Source organism: Scylla paramamosain, chromosome 18 (genome assembly GCF_035594125.1).
Source record: "Scylla paramamosain isolate STU-SP2022 chromosome 18, ASM3559412v1, whole genome shotgun sequence".
NCBI lineage: Eukaryota > Metazoa > Arthropoda > Malacostraca > Decapoda > Portunidae > Scylla > Scylla paramamosain.
The window spans coordinates 7,310,831-7,327,616 of NC_087168.1; positions in this window are offsets into that span (position 1 = coordinate 7,310,831).

Sequence of the window (16,786 nt, forward strand, 5' to 3'; positions counted from 1 at the left end):
CGTGTTGGTACCTAACTTAAAAACACTTAAAACACACGTTTTTTTTTTTTTATGTTCTATTTCTCAGTAAAGTGCGTTTTCAATCCCTTTTAGAGTTTCGGTACGTACGAAGCTGAAAAACACTCAAAAGATATGTTTTTGGTAATATTTTTTTCTTCTTCTTCTATAGGGTGCTTTGCATGTACTTTGGCGTTTTGATAACTAACAAACTCAAAAATATTCATAATACATATTTGTGATCATGTCGTTCTGTTTCTTCATATAGGGTGCTTTATATGTATTTTGGCGTTTTGGTCCCTAACATGGGGAAAAGCACCCATAATACACGTTTTTCGTAATGATGTTCTGTTTCTTTATATAGAATGCTATTTACGTGTTTTAGCGTTTCGTTACATAAGAAGCTGAAAAACAGCGTTAATATCTTTTCTTTTCCCCATATCTGAAACTTTGCATGCATTTTGGCGATTAGTTATCTAACAAGCTCAAAAACACTCAAACAGTTTAGTTATCGTTTTGTTATGTAAGAAGCTCAAAAGCACACAAAGGACACGATTTTCTTGAAGTTGTTTCATTTTCCTATATAGGGTATTTTCCATGTTTTTTTTTTTTTTTTTTTTTTTTTTAGCGTTTTGGTGCCTAATACCCTAAAAAAAAAACACTTAAATGACACGTTTTTGGAAATGTCGTTTCGTTACTTCATATAGGCGCTCTGCATGCATTTTGGCGTTTTACTACTTAATACGCTGATAACTCAAAATACACATTATTGGTATTTTTTTTCTCCACAAACAGTGTTTTCCATGCGTTTTACCGTTTTAGTACGTAAGCTGAAAAACACTCGACACATTTTTTTTAATATATACATATATATATATATATATATATATATATATATATATATATATATATATATATATATATATATATATATATATATATATATATATATATATATATATATATATATATATATATATATATATATATATATATATATTTTACATACAGGGTGCTTTGCATGCACTTTGGTGATTTAGCACCTAAGAAGCTCAAAAACATATAAAAGACGTTTTTGGTAATGTTGTTCTGTTTCTAGATATAGTGTGTTATTGACGTTTTTTTTAGCGTTTTTTTTTTTTTTTCCCTAAGAAGCTGAAAATACTCATAATACTCTTTAAATATCCTTTATTATCCAATACCGTGATATTTCCACGTTTCAATTTCAATTGAATTTCACGCTCAAATCACATTTTTTTTTTGTAATGTATCCCCATAAAACGTGTTTTCCAAGCGGTTTAGCGTTTTGGTACATAAGAAGCTCAAAAACACTCAAAAAATATCTTTCTGGTAATGTCGCTCCGTGCTTTGCATGCATTTTGCAGTTTTGGTAGATAAGAAGCTCAAAAACACTCAATAAACACGTTTTATAGAATGTTTTTCTGTTTCTCTATAAAGGAAGAAGCTGAAAAACACTAAAAATACATGTTTTTGGTTATATTGTTTGCTTTTCCAATATAGAACGTTTTTTGTACATAAGATTTTCAAAACACTCAAAAAGAGTTGTTTTTGGTAATCTCATTCGGCTACGAAAATGGTGATTTCATTCATTTTGCAGTTTTCATAGCTAAGAAGCTCAACAACACTCAATATGGTCTTTTTTTTGTATGCATTTTGGCGTTTTGGCACTTAACATAGTTATAATGTTGTTTTGTTTCTCCACATAGATTCCTATTCATGTGTTTTAGCGTTTTGGTACATAAGAAGCTAAAGAAAACGCTCATAATACACGTTTCTGTTAATATTGTTTCCTTTAGACATATCAAATCATTCATTTTGGTGTTTTAATACCTAAACCTAACAATCTGGAAAACACACAAACAATACATTTTTGGTAATGTTCATTTTCTCTCTAAAGGGTATTTAACACGTGTTTTAGCGTTTTGGTACGTAAGAAGCTTAAAAAAAACACACACACACACACACAAAATACACAGTTTTGATATTTTAGAGTGAATGTTTTTCTTCCTTTTTACCGTTTGGTGCCTAATATCCTCAAAAAACACACTTTTGACACGTTTCTGGGAATGTCGTGTTCTAACCCCAGATAGGGTGATTTGTATATATTTTGGAGGGTTGTTACATAATAAGCTGGAACTACTGAAAAGATGCTTTTGGTATTGTTTTGCTATGTATTGTTTTGGTATGTATTTGCTATTCACATATAGGGTAATTTGCATGCATTTTGGCGTTTTGGTACCTAACAATCTTAATAACACTCATAATACACCATTTTAGTAATCTTTTTTTTTTTTTTTTTTTGTCATATAGGGTGCTTGTCTGCATTTGACGTTTTAGTACGTAACATGGCGAAAACACTCATAATACACGTTTTTGGTAATGTCGTTCTATTTTTCCATATAGAGAGCGATTCACGTAATTTAGTGTTTTGGTATCAATAATGTTGAAAAACACTTATAACACACGTTTCTGTTAATATCGTTTCGTTTCCCAGTAACGGATACTTTGGATGCATTTTGGCGTTTGTTACCTAAATAGCTCAAAAACACTCAAAACACACGTTTTTCTTAATATAGTTTTGTTTCACCTTAAAGGGTGTTTTACATATGTTTCAGCGTTTTGGTACGTAAGAAGCTTAAGATTTCTTAAAAGACACGTTGTTGATAATGTTGCTTTGTTTCCCTCTGCTTTCTAGCGTTTTCGTGCCTAATATGCTCAAATCACACAAATTACACAAAGTACCCAAATAGGGTACTTTGCATGCATTTTCACGTTTTGGTACCCAACAAGTTGGAAAACAATGAAAAGACAAATTCTCGGTTATGTACTTGTTTCTCCATGAACAACGTTTTGTATGCGTTTCCGCGTTTTGGTACTAAGAAGCTGAAAAAAACGTTCAAAAGACACGTTTTTGTTATTGTTATTTGTTTTTGCCTTATTGGGAGTTTCCATGCACTTAAGCGTTTTGGTAAAAAACACTTATAATACAGGTTTTTGTAATATCATTCTGTTTCTTCTTATAGGGTGCTTTATATGCATTTTAGCATTTTGGTATCTAACATTGAGAAAAGCACTCACAATACAAGTTTTTGATGATGCTGTTCTGTTTCTCAATATAGTGATATTCACGTGTTTTTAGCGTTTTGGTACAGAAGAAGTTAAAAAACAATTATAACACACGTTTCTGTTAATATCGTTTCGTTTCCCCATATCGGGTGATTATCATAGACTTTGGTGTTTTGTTACCTTACAAGCTCAAAAACAATGAAGAAACACATTTTTTGGTAATGTTGTTTTGTTTTTCTATATACAGTGTTACACTGTTTTAGACTTTTGGTACGGAAGAAGCTCAAAAACACTCAAAAGACGTGTTTTTGATAATGTTTTATTTTCCCATATAGAGTGTTTTCAATGTTTTTTATAGGTTTTTTTGTGGCTAATATGCTAAAAAAAAAACACAGAAATGACACATCTCTGGGAATGCCGTTTCGTTAACTCAAACAGGATGCTTTGCATGTGTTTTGTTATTTTGGTACCCAGCATGCTGGAAAAAAAAAAAAACGTTTTTGGCAACGTTGCTCTGTGTATTTTGAGTGTTTTTCACATTCTTAGTTACCAAACTAGCTTTATGTGGAAAATAAATGACATTACCAGAAAAAAAGTGTCTTTTGAGTGTTTTTGAGCGTGTTAGGCAATAAAGCAGAAAAAAGAAGGGCAATGACATTACATGGGAATAAAACCAACATTTACCAAGAACTTGTCTTTAAGTGTTTTTCAGCTTCTTACATACCAAAACGCTAAAATGCATGCAAAACACCCTTTATGGAGAAACAAAATAACATTACGAAAAACATGAATTTTCAGTGTTTTTGATCTGTTACGTATAAAAACGCTTAAATACATGCAAAGAACCTTATGTTTGGGAAACGAAACGACATTACGAGAAATGTGAATAATGATTGATTTTAAGTTCCATAAGTACGAAAAGAGTTAAAACCCACAAATAATAGTCTTTATAGAGAAAATAGATAAATAAATAAAAACTAGGATTTATTTATTTTTCGTTATTTATCTCCATAGGTACCGAGATGCCAAAATTCCGGCAAAATTCAGGGAAATTATGTGAAAAAATAATATTATGAAAAAAGTTAATTTTAGCTTTGTTTTTTCGGACTGTTATGTACGAAACCCTAAAGTGTATGCAAAGCCACCTGCATGAAGAAATTAAACGACTTTACCAGATACCTGTCTTTTGAGTGTTTTTCAGCAAGTTAGGCACCAAAACGATAAATAATATGGAAGTCACTCTATATGGGAATCCAAAACAAAATTACTGAAAACGTGTTTTTTTAGTGTTTTACTTAGAAAAACATTAAAACGGATGCAAACCAACCAATATGAAGAAATAGAAAAATATTACTAAAAAGTTATATTTTGAGTGTTTTTGAGCTTGTTACCTACAGAAAATGCGAAAATAGTTGCAAAGCACTCTATATTGGGAAAGAAAAGGACATTACGAGAAACGTTTATAATGAGTGTTTTATAGTTTCACAAGAACCACAAGGCAAAACACGCAAAAACTCGTGTATATGGAGATGTTTCTTAGATACCAAAATGCTGAAATTCGTGAATGAGACTCTTAATTGAGAAACAGAACAAATTTACGAAATGGGTGTATTTTGAATCTTTTTAAAATTCTTACTTACCAAAACCCCAAATTGCATGCGAAACTAGCTTTATGTGTGAAAAAAAAATATTATCAGAAAAGTGTCTTTTGAGTTTTTTTGAGCGTGTTAGGCAATAAAGCACTAAAAAGCAGGGCAATCACATTACATGTGAATAAAACCAACTTTTACCAATAACTTGCCTTTAAGTGTTTTTAAGCTCCTTTCATACGAAAACGCTAAAACGCATTCAAAACAAGTATTTTGAGTCTTTTGTAAGATTGTTACGTAAAAAAACGCCTAAATGAATCCGAAATACCCTATATGGGAAAAATTAAAAGACATTACGAGAAACGTGTATTATGTTTTTTTTTGTTTTTCTTAGTATCAAAAGGGTAAAACGCATGAAAAACACTCTAAATGGAGAAACGTGCATTTTGAGTGTTATGACATTGTTAGTTACCAAAAAGCCAAAATTCATGCAAAGACCCATATATATATATATATATATATATATATATATATATATATATATATATATATATATATATATATATATATATATATATATATATATATATATATATATATATATATATATATATATATATATATATATATATATATATATATATATATATATATATATATATATATATATATATATATATATATATATATATATATATATATATATATATATATATATATATATATATATGAAACGACTTTAAAAATGTATGAAAATACCATATATAGAGAAACAGAATACATTAACCAAAAACGTGTATTATGTTTTTTTTTTTTTTTTTTTGAGCTTATTATGTACAAAATCGCCTGTCATCAAACAAATCACTCTGCATATGGAAATAAAAAGGACATTACGAGAAACGTTTAGGTGTTTTTTTTTTTTTTTTTATTACTTTCTTAAGTACCAAATCAGTACTTCAATAGTGCTCTGAAGAAAAAGAACAAACTTACCAAAAACGGGTATTTTTTTACATTGATAATTACCAAAACGCCAACATGCATGTAAAGCAACCTATATGAAGAAACGAAACGAAATCACTAGAAACTTGTCTTTTGTTATTTTTTGAGCGTGTTAGGCACCAAATAAGTAAGAAGGAACGAAATCACCCCATAGGGGAATACAAACAACTTTACTAAAACATGTCTTTAGAGTGTTTTTTTTTTTAGGTTCTTACGAACTAAAATGTCAAAATACATGCAAACATCCTGTTAGGTACCAAAGCACCAAAAACAGCCTATATGAGGAAACGAAAGGATATGACAAAAAACGTGTATTGTGAGTTTTTTTTTTTTTTTTTAGCTTCTCAGGTACCAAAACGCAAAAATGGAGAAAGAAAAAACATTACCAAAATCGTGTAATTTGAATGTTTCTCACATTGTCAGGTAGCAAAACACCATAATGCTTGCTCGCTATACCAGAAAATTAAACAACAATGTAAGAAATGTGTTTTTATGTGTTTTTCAGCGTGTTAGGCACGAAAACGCTAAATAGCATGGAAAGCACCTTATATAGAAATGCAAAATAATAAGCATGTCTTTTAAATGTTTTAAACTTTTTACGTTCCAAAACGCTAAAACACGTGCAACAAACACGAATAATATTACCAAACAGAAAAAAAAAAACATTACCAAAAACGTGTATTTTGAGTATTTTTGAGTCTGTTACGTACATCATTTTAAAAATGCATGTAAAGCACCCTGTATGAGGAAACGATAGGACATTACGAAAAACGTGCATTATCAGAGTTTTGAGTCTCTTAGGTACCAAACACTAAACCGCCTGAATGAAAATTAAATATATTCTATATCTCTTAATAGAGAAACAGAACATCACCAAAAACGTGTTTTTGAGTGTTTTTTTTTTTTCCTTTTTATGTACCAAAACGTCAAAATACATACGAAGCATCCTATATGGAGAAATGGAAAGACATTTCGAGAAACAAGTTTTATTTGTGTTTTTGAGCTTCCTAAGTAAGCTGCCTAAGTACCAAAACCCTAAAAAGGAAGAATAGCACCCTATATAGAGAAAAAGAACATTACCTAAAATCTTTATTTTGAGCGTTTTTCACATTATGTAGCAAAACATCATAATGCATGCAGATCCCTATATGAAGAAGCAAAACGATATTACAGGAAACGTGTCTTTTGAGTGTTTATTTGAGTGTTAGGAATCAAAATGCTAAAAAGCATTGAAAGCACCCTATTTGGCAATATAAAATAACATTATCAAGAAAGTATCTTTAGAGTGTTTTTCACCTTCTTACATCCGAAATTGCCGAAAAGCATGCAAAACAACCTTTACGGAGAAACAAATTAACATTACCAAAAACTTTTATTTTGATTGTTTTTGTGCTTGTTATGTATAAAAGTGCCAAATTACACGCAAAGCATCCTACATGGAGAAAAGAAAGGACATTACGAGAAAAGTGTATTATGAGAGATTATGAGCTTTTTAGGTACCCAGACTCAAAAACACATGATTAGAACTATATATGGAAAAATAACTCTACCGAAAACTTTTACTTAAACTTTTTTTCATATTGTTAAGTACCAAAAGACAAAATGCATTGGAAGCCCCCTTTATCGGGAAACGAAACGACATTATCATCAACGTGTCTTTTGAGTGTTTTTCAACGTGTTAGACACCAAAACGCTGAAAAGCATTGAAAGCGCTCCATAAAGGAATACAAAATTACATTACTAAAAACGTGTTTTAAAGGTTTTTATGTACAGAAACGCTAAAACTCAAGCAAAACACCCTTTATAGAGAAGCGAAATAAATATTTCGTTGATAAATTGCATTCAGGACAGTTAGGGAATATCCCTTACAGAAGAATAAGATCGCAGAAGAATGATCCTAAATGGATGACTGAGGATAAAACATTACATAGGGCGAAAGAGAAGTATATATGAGATTGAAGACAGGGGAAGTGGTTTTAAGGCCATAATATAATGAATTAGAAAAGTCAGGAGTTTAACAAGGAAAGCTAAAAATAGTTATGAATTAAAGTTAGCCAGCCAAGCGAAGATGGACCCCAAGGGATTTTATCAGACATATAAGACGATGAATAGAGAAACAATAGTTCCTTAAAGACAGCAGAATGGGACCTACTTAGTTGTTGGGAGGAGATTAGTAAAATTGTGAACGAGTATTTTTTAACTGTCTTTGCCCAGGAAAACATGCAGGATTTGCCGAATAGTGACAAGATATTTAGAGTAGAAGAAAATGAGAAGCTGACAGATATTACCATAACTAAAGAGATAGTGGAACAGGAGATAGATAAGCTGAAAAGCTCAAGTCACCAGGACCAGATGAAATATATTCCAGAGTATTTAAGGAATGGAAAAAGGTTTTAAGTAAATTGTTAGTTTCTGTCCTTAGGAAATCACTTTAGTCATGTGAGGTATCGGTAATGTGGAGGCAGGCAAATATAGTACCTACCTTTAAGAAAGGAGAAAAAAAAATTAACGTCTAATTATAGACCTGTCAGCTTAACTTCTGTTGAATGTAAAATAATGGAGTCAATAATAGCGAAGAACATTTAAGAGCATTTAGCCAAACATAACTTGATAAATCAGTTACAGCATGGCTTCACGAAGGGGGAGTCTTACCTGACAAACTTGGTAAGTTATACAGTAAGGTTTACCAGGCGGAAGATAATGGTGATAGTTATGGCATCCTATATCAGGACTTTAGTAAAGCGTTTGACAAGGTACCCCATCAGAGGCTACTGAGAAAGGTTAGGGCGCACGAGAGAGATGAGGTGTTTAGATTGGATAAGGTCATGGCTAAGCGGCAGGAGAAAGAGTGTTGTAATAAACGGCTCTAAATCCGATTGGGGTCAAGTAATTATTGGGGTGACAAAGGGATTATTAGTATTAGGGCTGATGTTGTTTGTATTATATGTCAATGACTTGGATAGTGGAATTAGTAGTGTTGTTAGTAAATTTGCGTATGACACGAAAATATGTAGATTAATTAGGTCAGAATCGCATACCATCGCCTTGCAGGCAGATTTGGATAGGATGAACAAATGGACAGACAGATGGCAAATGCATTTTAATATCAACAAATGCAAAGCACTTAGCGTAAGTAGAAGAAACCCACACAGTAGTTACACAATGAACAACCAAGTTCTGGTAGGTTCAGGGTAAGAAAAAGATTTGAGATTTAAAGTTAGCTCTGAACTCCGTCTAAGAAAGTAATGCAAAGAGGCCAGAAACAAAGCAAATAGTGTATTATGATTCATTTTCAGGAATGCTAAAAGTAGAACACCCGAAGTAATATTAAAGTTACATTTGGCGCTAGTCAGTCTTCATCTAGACTACTCTGTCCAATTCTGGTCACCACATCACAAGAAGGATAAAGGTCTATTAGAATCAGTACAAAGGAGAATGACTAAAAGGATACAGGGGATGAGGAGTATTCCTTACGAAGCGAGATTCAAGCTGTTAAATTTACATTCTTTAGAGAGACGTAGGTTAAGAGTTGGAGCTGATAGAAGTCTTTAAGTGGTACATGGGTTATAACAAGGGGAACATAAGGAAAATTCTTAGAATCTGTAACCATGATAGAACAAGAAAAACGGGTTCAAGCCTGAAAACTTGATGATCAAAAAGGAGACAGGAAGGAATTGGTTCTCAAATAGAGTAGTAGATGATTGGAACGGACGTATTAATCAAGATGTTAGTGCTGAGGAATTTAGGAACTGTAAGAAAAAATTACACATATATGGATGGGGATGATAGGTGGAAATAGGTAGGCATATTTTATACAAGTACTGCCACGTGTAGGCCTGATGCCTTCTTGCAGATTTACTTATTTCTTATGTTCTTATAACCAAAAGCGTGTATTTTCAGTGTTTTTTCAGCTATTACGTGAAAAAAATATGCCAAATTGCATGCAAAGCACCCCATATGAGGAAAAAAAGGGACATTACGAGAAACATGCATTATGAGTTTTTTGAGATTCTTAGATACCAAAACGCTAAAACTCTTGAATAACACTCTTAATTGAGAAACAGAACAACTTTATCAAATGCGTGTATTTTGAGTGTTTTTCACATTCTTGGTTACCAAAACCCCAAATTTAATGTGAAAATAGCTTTATATGGGAAAAAAAATGACATTACCATAAAAATGTCTTTTGAGTGTTTTTGAGCGTGTTAGGCAATAAAGCACTAAAAAGAAGGGCAATCACATTACATGTGAATAAAACCAACTTTTACCAAGAACTTGCCTTTAAGTGCTTTTGAGCTCCTTACATACCAAAACGCTAAAACGCATGTAAAACATCCTTTATGGAAAAACAGAAAAACATTACCAAAAACATGTATTTTGAGTGTTTTTGATCATGTTACCTATAAAAACGCTCAAATACATGCAAAGAACCCTATGTTTGGGAAACGAAAGGACATTACGAAAAACGTGTATTATGAGTGTTTTTAAGTTCCTTAAGTACCAAAAAGCTAAAACCCACAAATAACACTCTTTATAAAGAAACAAAAAAAAAAAAAAGTAAAATAAAGAAAAAAATACTATTTTTTTTTTATCTTCATAGGTACGGAGATGCCAAAATTCTGTTGAAATTCAGTGAAATTATGTGGAAAAAAGAACATTATCGAAAAAGTTAATTTTAGCTTTTTTTTCGGACTGTTATGTACAAAACCCTAAAGTGCATGCAAAGTAATCTATATGAGGAAATTAAACGACTTTCCAAGAAAACTGTCTTTTGAGTGTTTTTCAGCATGTTAGGCACCAAAACAATAAATAATATGGAAGTCTCTCTATATGGGAATGTAAAAGAAAATTACTGAAAACGTGTCTTTTCAGTGTTTTACGTAGAAAAACGCTAAAACGGATGCAAACCAAACAATATCAAGAAATAGAAAAACATTACCAAAAAAGTATATTTTGAGAGTTTTTGAGCTTGTTACCTACAAAAAACACGAAAATGGATGCTAAACACTCTATATTGGGCCACAAAAAGATATTACGAGAAACGTGTATAATGAGTGTTTTATAGTTTCACAAGAACCTTAAGGCAAAAAACGCAAAAAACTCGTGTGTATGGAGAAGTTTCTTAGATACCAAAGTGCTGAAACAAATGAATACCACTCTTAATTGAGAAACAGAACAACTTTACTATATGCGTGTATTTTGAGTGTTTTTCACATTCTTAGTTACCAAAACCCAAAATTGCACGCGAAACTAACTTTATTTGGGAAAAAAAAATGACATTACCAGAAAAGTGTCTTTTGAGTGTTTTTGAGCGTGTTAGGCAATAAAGCACTAAAAAGCAGGGCAATCACATTACATGGGAATAAAACCAACTTTTACCAAGAACGTGACTAAGTGTTTTTGATCTCCTTACATACTAAAACACTAAAACGCATGCAAAACACCCTTTATGGAGAAACAGAATAACATTACAAAAACATATATTTTGAGTGTTTTTGATCATGTTATCTATAAAAACGATTAAATACCTGCAAAGAACCTTATGTTTGGGAAAGGAAAGGACATTACGAGAAACGTGTATTATGAGTGTTTTTAAGTTCCATAAGTACCAAAAAGCTAAAATCCACAAATATCACTCTTTATTTAGAAAAAAATAAAATAAATAAATAAAAAATATAGGATTTTTTTATTTTTTTTATTCATCTTCATAGGTACCGAGATGCCGAAATTCTGGCAAAATTCAGGGCAATTATGATGATAAAAGAACATTATCCAAAAAGTTAATTTTAGCTTTTTTTTCGGACTGCTATGTACCAAACCCTAAAGTGCATGCAAAGCCACCTACATGGGAAAATTAAACGACTTTACGAGAAACCTGTCTTTTAAGTGTTTTTCAGCATGTTAAGCAACAAAACGATAAATAATATGGAAATCAATCAATATGGGAATACAAAACAAAATTACTGAAAACGTGTCTTTTCAGTGTTTTACGTAGAAAAACCCTAAAACGGATGCAAACCAACCTATATGAAGAAATAGAATAACATTACCAAAAATATGTATTTTGAGTGTTTTTGATCATGTTACTTATAAAAACGCTTAAACACATGCAAAGAACCCTATGTTTAGGAAAGGAAAGGACATTACGAGAAACGTGTATTATGAGTGTTTTTAAGTTCCTTAAGTACCAAAAAGTTAAAACCCAAAAATAACACTCTTTATAGAGGAAAAATAAATAAGTAAAAGATAGGATTTTTTTTTATTAATTTTCATAGGTACGAAGGTGCCAAAATTCTTGCAAAATTCAGGGAAATTATTTGAAAAAAGAACATCATGAAAAAAATAATAATTTTATCTTTTTTTCGGACTGTTATGTACCAAACCCTAAAGTGCATTCAAAGCCACCTATATGGGGAAATTAAACGACTTTACCAGAAACCTGTCTTTTGAGTGTTTTTCAGTATGTTACGCACCAAAACGATAAATAATATGGAAGTATCTCTATATGGGAATCCAAAATATAATTACTGAAAACATGTTTTTTTCAGTGTTTTACGTAGAAAAACGCTAAAACGGATGCAAACCAACCAATATGAAGAAATAGAATAACATTACCAAAAAGGTATATTTTGAGTGTTTTTGAGCTTGTTACCTACAAAAAACGCGAAAATGGATGGAAAGCACTCTATATTGGGAAACAAAAGGACATTACGAGAAACGTGTATAATGAGTGTTTTATAGTTTCACAAGAACCACAAGGCAAAACACGCAAAAACTCGTGTATATGGAGAAGTTTCTTAGATACCAAAATGCTAAAACTCATGAATAACACTCTTGATTGAGAAACAGAACAACCTTACCAAATGCGTGTATTTTGAGTGCTTTTCATATTCTTAGTTACCAAAACCCCAAATTGCATGCGAAACTAGCTTTATGTGGGAAAAAAATGACATTACCAGAAAAGTGTCTTTTGAGTGTTTTTGATCGTGATAGGTAATATAGCACTAAAAAGCTGGGCAATCACATTACATGGGAATAAAACCAACTTTTACCGAGAACTTGCCTTTAAGATTTTTAAAGCTCCTCACATACCAAAACGCTAAAACGCATACAAAACGCCCTTTATTGAGAAACAGAAAAACATTACCAAAAAAGTGTGCTTTGAGTGTTTTCCATCTTGTTATATTTAAAATTTTCAAAATATATGTAAAGGACCCTATTTCGGGTAACGAAACGACATTCCCGGAAACATGCTGTTTTGTTACTTTTAAACATAGTAGGCACCTAACGCTAGAAAAAAAAAAGTATGGAAAATACTCTATATATAGGAAAACAAAACTTCATGAAAAAAAAATTGTGTGTTTTGAGCTTATTACGTACCGAAACTCTAAAATGCGTCGAAACCACCCATTATTAAAGATACAGAAGAACGTTAGCAAAAAGGTGTGTTTTGATTTTTTTTCTTGAGCTTATTAGGGAATAAAACTCCAAAATTCATGCAAAATACCTTATATAGGGAAACGAAACGATATTAACAATATTCCACATGTCAGGTACCAAAACGAGAAAATGCATACAAAGAACCCTAAATGAAGAAACAGAACAACATTACCAATATCTTGTGTTATGAAAATTTTGGAGCTTGTTAGGTACTAAAACGAGAAAGTGCAAGCAAAGCACCCTATATGGGAAAAAAAATAAATAAATTTTTTTTTTCTATTTCTTATGTACAAACACGTTAAAACACGTACAAAATAACGTGTAATGGAGAAACAGGACAACATTGCCAAAAACGTGTATTTTGAATGTTTTTGAGCTTCATAAGTACCAAAATGCCAAAATACATGCAAAGAACCTTCGTTGCAGTAACGGAATGATATTACCAGAAAATTGTCATATGGGTTGTTTTGGGGTATATTAAGCACCATATCGCTGAAAAAAAAAACATTTTTTTTTTTTTTTGTTTCTTGCGTACCAAAACACTCAAACGCGTGGAAAATAACTTTTTATGGAGAAACAACATTTGTATTGAATGTTTTTCAGATTTTTTAGATCGCAAAACACCAAAATGCATGCATATTACCCGATATTAGGAAACGAAACGATATTAACAGAGAAGTGCATTATGAGATTTTCTCCAAAACTCAAAAATATATGAATAACACTCTATATAAAGAAACAGAACAATGTTACGAAAAACGTGTATTACAAGTTTTTTTTTTCGCAATGTTAGATAATAAAACTCCAAAATGCATACAAATCACCCTATCGAAGAAACAGAACATTACCAAACACGTGTATTATGAGTGTTTTTCCCTGTGTTAGGTACTAAAACGCCAAAATGCATACAAAGTAGCCAATATGAAGAAACAGAACAAATTTATTAAAAAAAAAATATAATGAGTGTTTTGTGCTTGTTAGGTACCAAAACGCTTAAGTGCATGCAAAGCACGCTGTATGGGAAAAATAAAGAACATTCTTTTGATTGTTTTTTTTTTTTCTGCTTACGTACTAAAACGTTAAAATGCATGCAAAACGCCATTCATAGGCAAGTAGAACAACATTACGAACTTGTGTGTTTTAAGCGTTTTCCATCTTGTTAGGTACAAAGACGACAAAATGCATGCAAAATATCCTATTTGGGGTAATAAAACGATTTTACCAGAAACGTGTCATTTGGGTGTTTTTTTTTTCTTTTTACATCAAAACGCTGATAAGAATGGAAAACACTATACATGGGAAAATAAAACATTATAAAAAACGTGTCTTTTGCGTGTTTTTGAGCTTATTACGTACCAAATCGCTAAAACGCTCCAAAACAATCTTTATGGAGGAACAGAACATTACCAAAAACGGGTGTTTTGAGTGTTTTTGAGCTTGAAAGGTTCCAAAACGCCAAAATGCATGCAAACTACCCGATATTTTGAAATAAAACGATATTAACAGAAAAGTCTATTAAAGAGTGTTAAAGTCTATTAAGAGTGTTTTTTTGAGCTTGTTATTTACCAAAACGATAATGTGCATGCAAAGCACTCTATTTGAGAAAAGCAAACAACATTGCAAAAAAAAAAAACTTGTCTTTTAACAACGCGTGCAAAACACCTCTTATTGAGAAACCTAACAACATTACTGAAAACGTGTGTGTTTAATATTTTCCAGCTGGTTAGATACTAGAACGACATTAACAGAAAACGCGCCATTTGGATGTTTTTGAGCATATTAAGCACCAAAACTCTAAAACACATGAAAAATACTTTACATGGGAAGACAAAATAACATTATCATCGTGTGTATTTTGAGGGTATATCTTCTTATGTACCAAAACGCTAAAACGCGCGAATATTTGTATATATGGAGAAACAGAATAACATTACCAAAAACCTACTGTGAGTGTTTTTTTTTTTTTTGTGTTTAGGTACCAAAACTCCAAAATGCATACAAAGCACTCATATAGATTGCTTTATATGCATTTTGGATACAAAAACATGCGTTATGTTTTTTTTTTTTTAAGCTCGTAACATACCAAAAAGTTTAAACATGCGAAACGCTCTTTATGGAGAAACAGAGCAACGTTGCCAAAAACGTGTTTTTTTTTTTTTTTCCAGCATGCTGGGTACCAAAATAACAAAACACATGCAAAGCATCCTGTTTGAGTTAACGAAACGGCATTCCCAGAGATGTGTCATTTCTGTGTGTGTTTTTTTTTAGCATATTAGCCACAAAAAAACCTATAAAAACATTGAAAACACTCTATATGGGAAAATAAAACATTATCAAAAACACGTCTTTTGAGTGTTTTTGAGCTTCTTCCGTACCAAAAGTCTAAAACAGTGTAACACTGTATATAGAAAAACAGAACAACATTACCAAAAAATGTGTTTCTTCATTGTTTTTGAGCTTGTAAGGTAACAAAACACCAAAGTCCATGATAATCACCCGATATGGGGAAACGAAACGATATTAACAGAAACGTGTGTTATAATTGTTTTTTAACTTCTTCTGTACCAAAACGCTAAAAACACGTGAATATCACTATATTGAGAAACAGAACAGCATCATCAAAAACTTGTATTGTGAGTGCTTTTCTCAATGTTAGATACCAAAATGCTAAAATGCATATAAAGCACCCTATAAGAAGAAACAGAATGATATTACAAAAGCCTGTATTATAAGTGTTTTTACCAAAACGCTAAAGTGCATGCAAACTCCCAATAAGGCAAAAACAAATAACAATAACAAAAACGTGTCTTTTGAACGTTTTTTCAGCTTCTTAGTACCAAAACGCGGAAACGCATACAAAACGTTGTTCATGGAGAAACAAGTACATAACCGAGAATTTGTCTTTTCATTGTTTTCCAACTTGTTGGGTACCAAAACGTGAAAATGCATGCAAAGTACCCTATTTGGGTAGCGAATCGACATCACCAGAAACGTGTAATTTGTGTGATTTGAGCATATTAGGCACAAAAACGCTAGAAAGCAGAGGGAAACAAAGCAACATTATCAACAACGTGTCTTTTAAGAAATCTTAAGCTTCTTACGTACCAAAACGCTGAAACATATGTAAAACACCCTTTAAGGTGAAACAAAACTATATTAAGAAAAACGTGTGTTTTGAGTGTTTTTGAGCTATTTAGGTAACAAACGCCAAAATGCATCCAAAGTATCCGTTACTGGGAAACGAAACGATATTAACAGAAACGTGTGTTATAAGTGTTTTTCAACATTATTGATACCAAAACACTAAATTACGTGAATCGCTCTCTATATGGAAAAATAGAACAACATTACCAAAAACGTGTATTATGAGTGTTTTCGCCATGTTACGTACTAAAACGTCAAATGCAGACAAGCACCCTATATGACAAAAAAAAAAAAAGATTACTAAAATGGTGTATTATGAGTGTTATTAAGATTGTTAGGTACCAAAACGCCAAAATGCACGCAAATTACCCTATATGTGAATAGCAAACAACAATACCAAAAGCATCTTTTCAGTAGTTCCAGCTTATTATGTAACAACCCTCCAAAATATATACAAATCACCCTATCTGGGGTTAGAACACGACATTCCCAGAAACGTGTCAAAAGGGTGTTTTTTGAGGATATTAGGC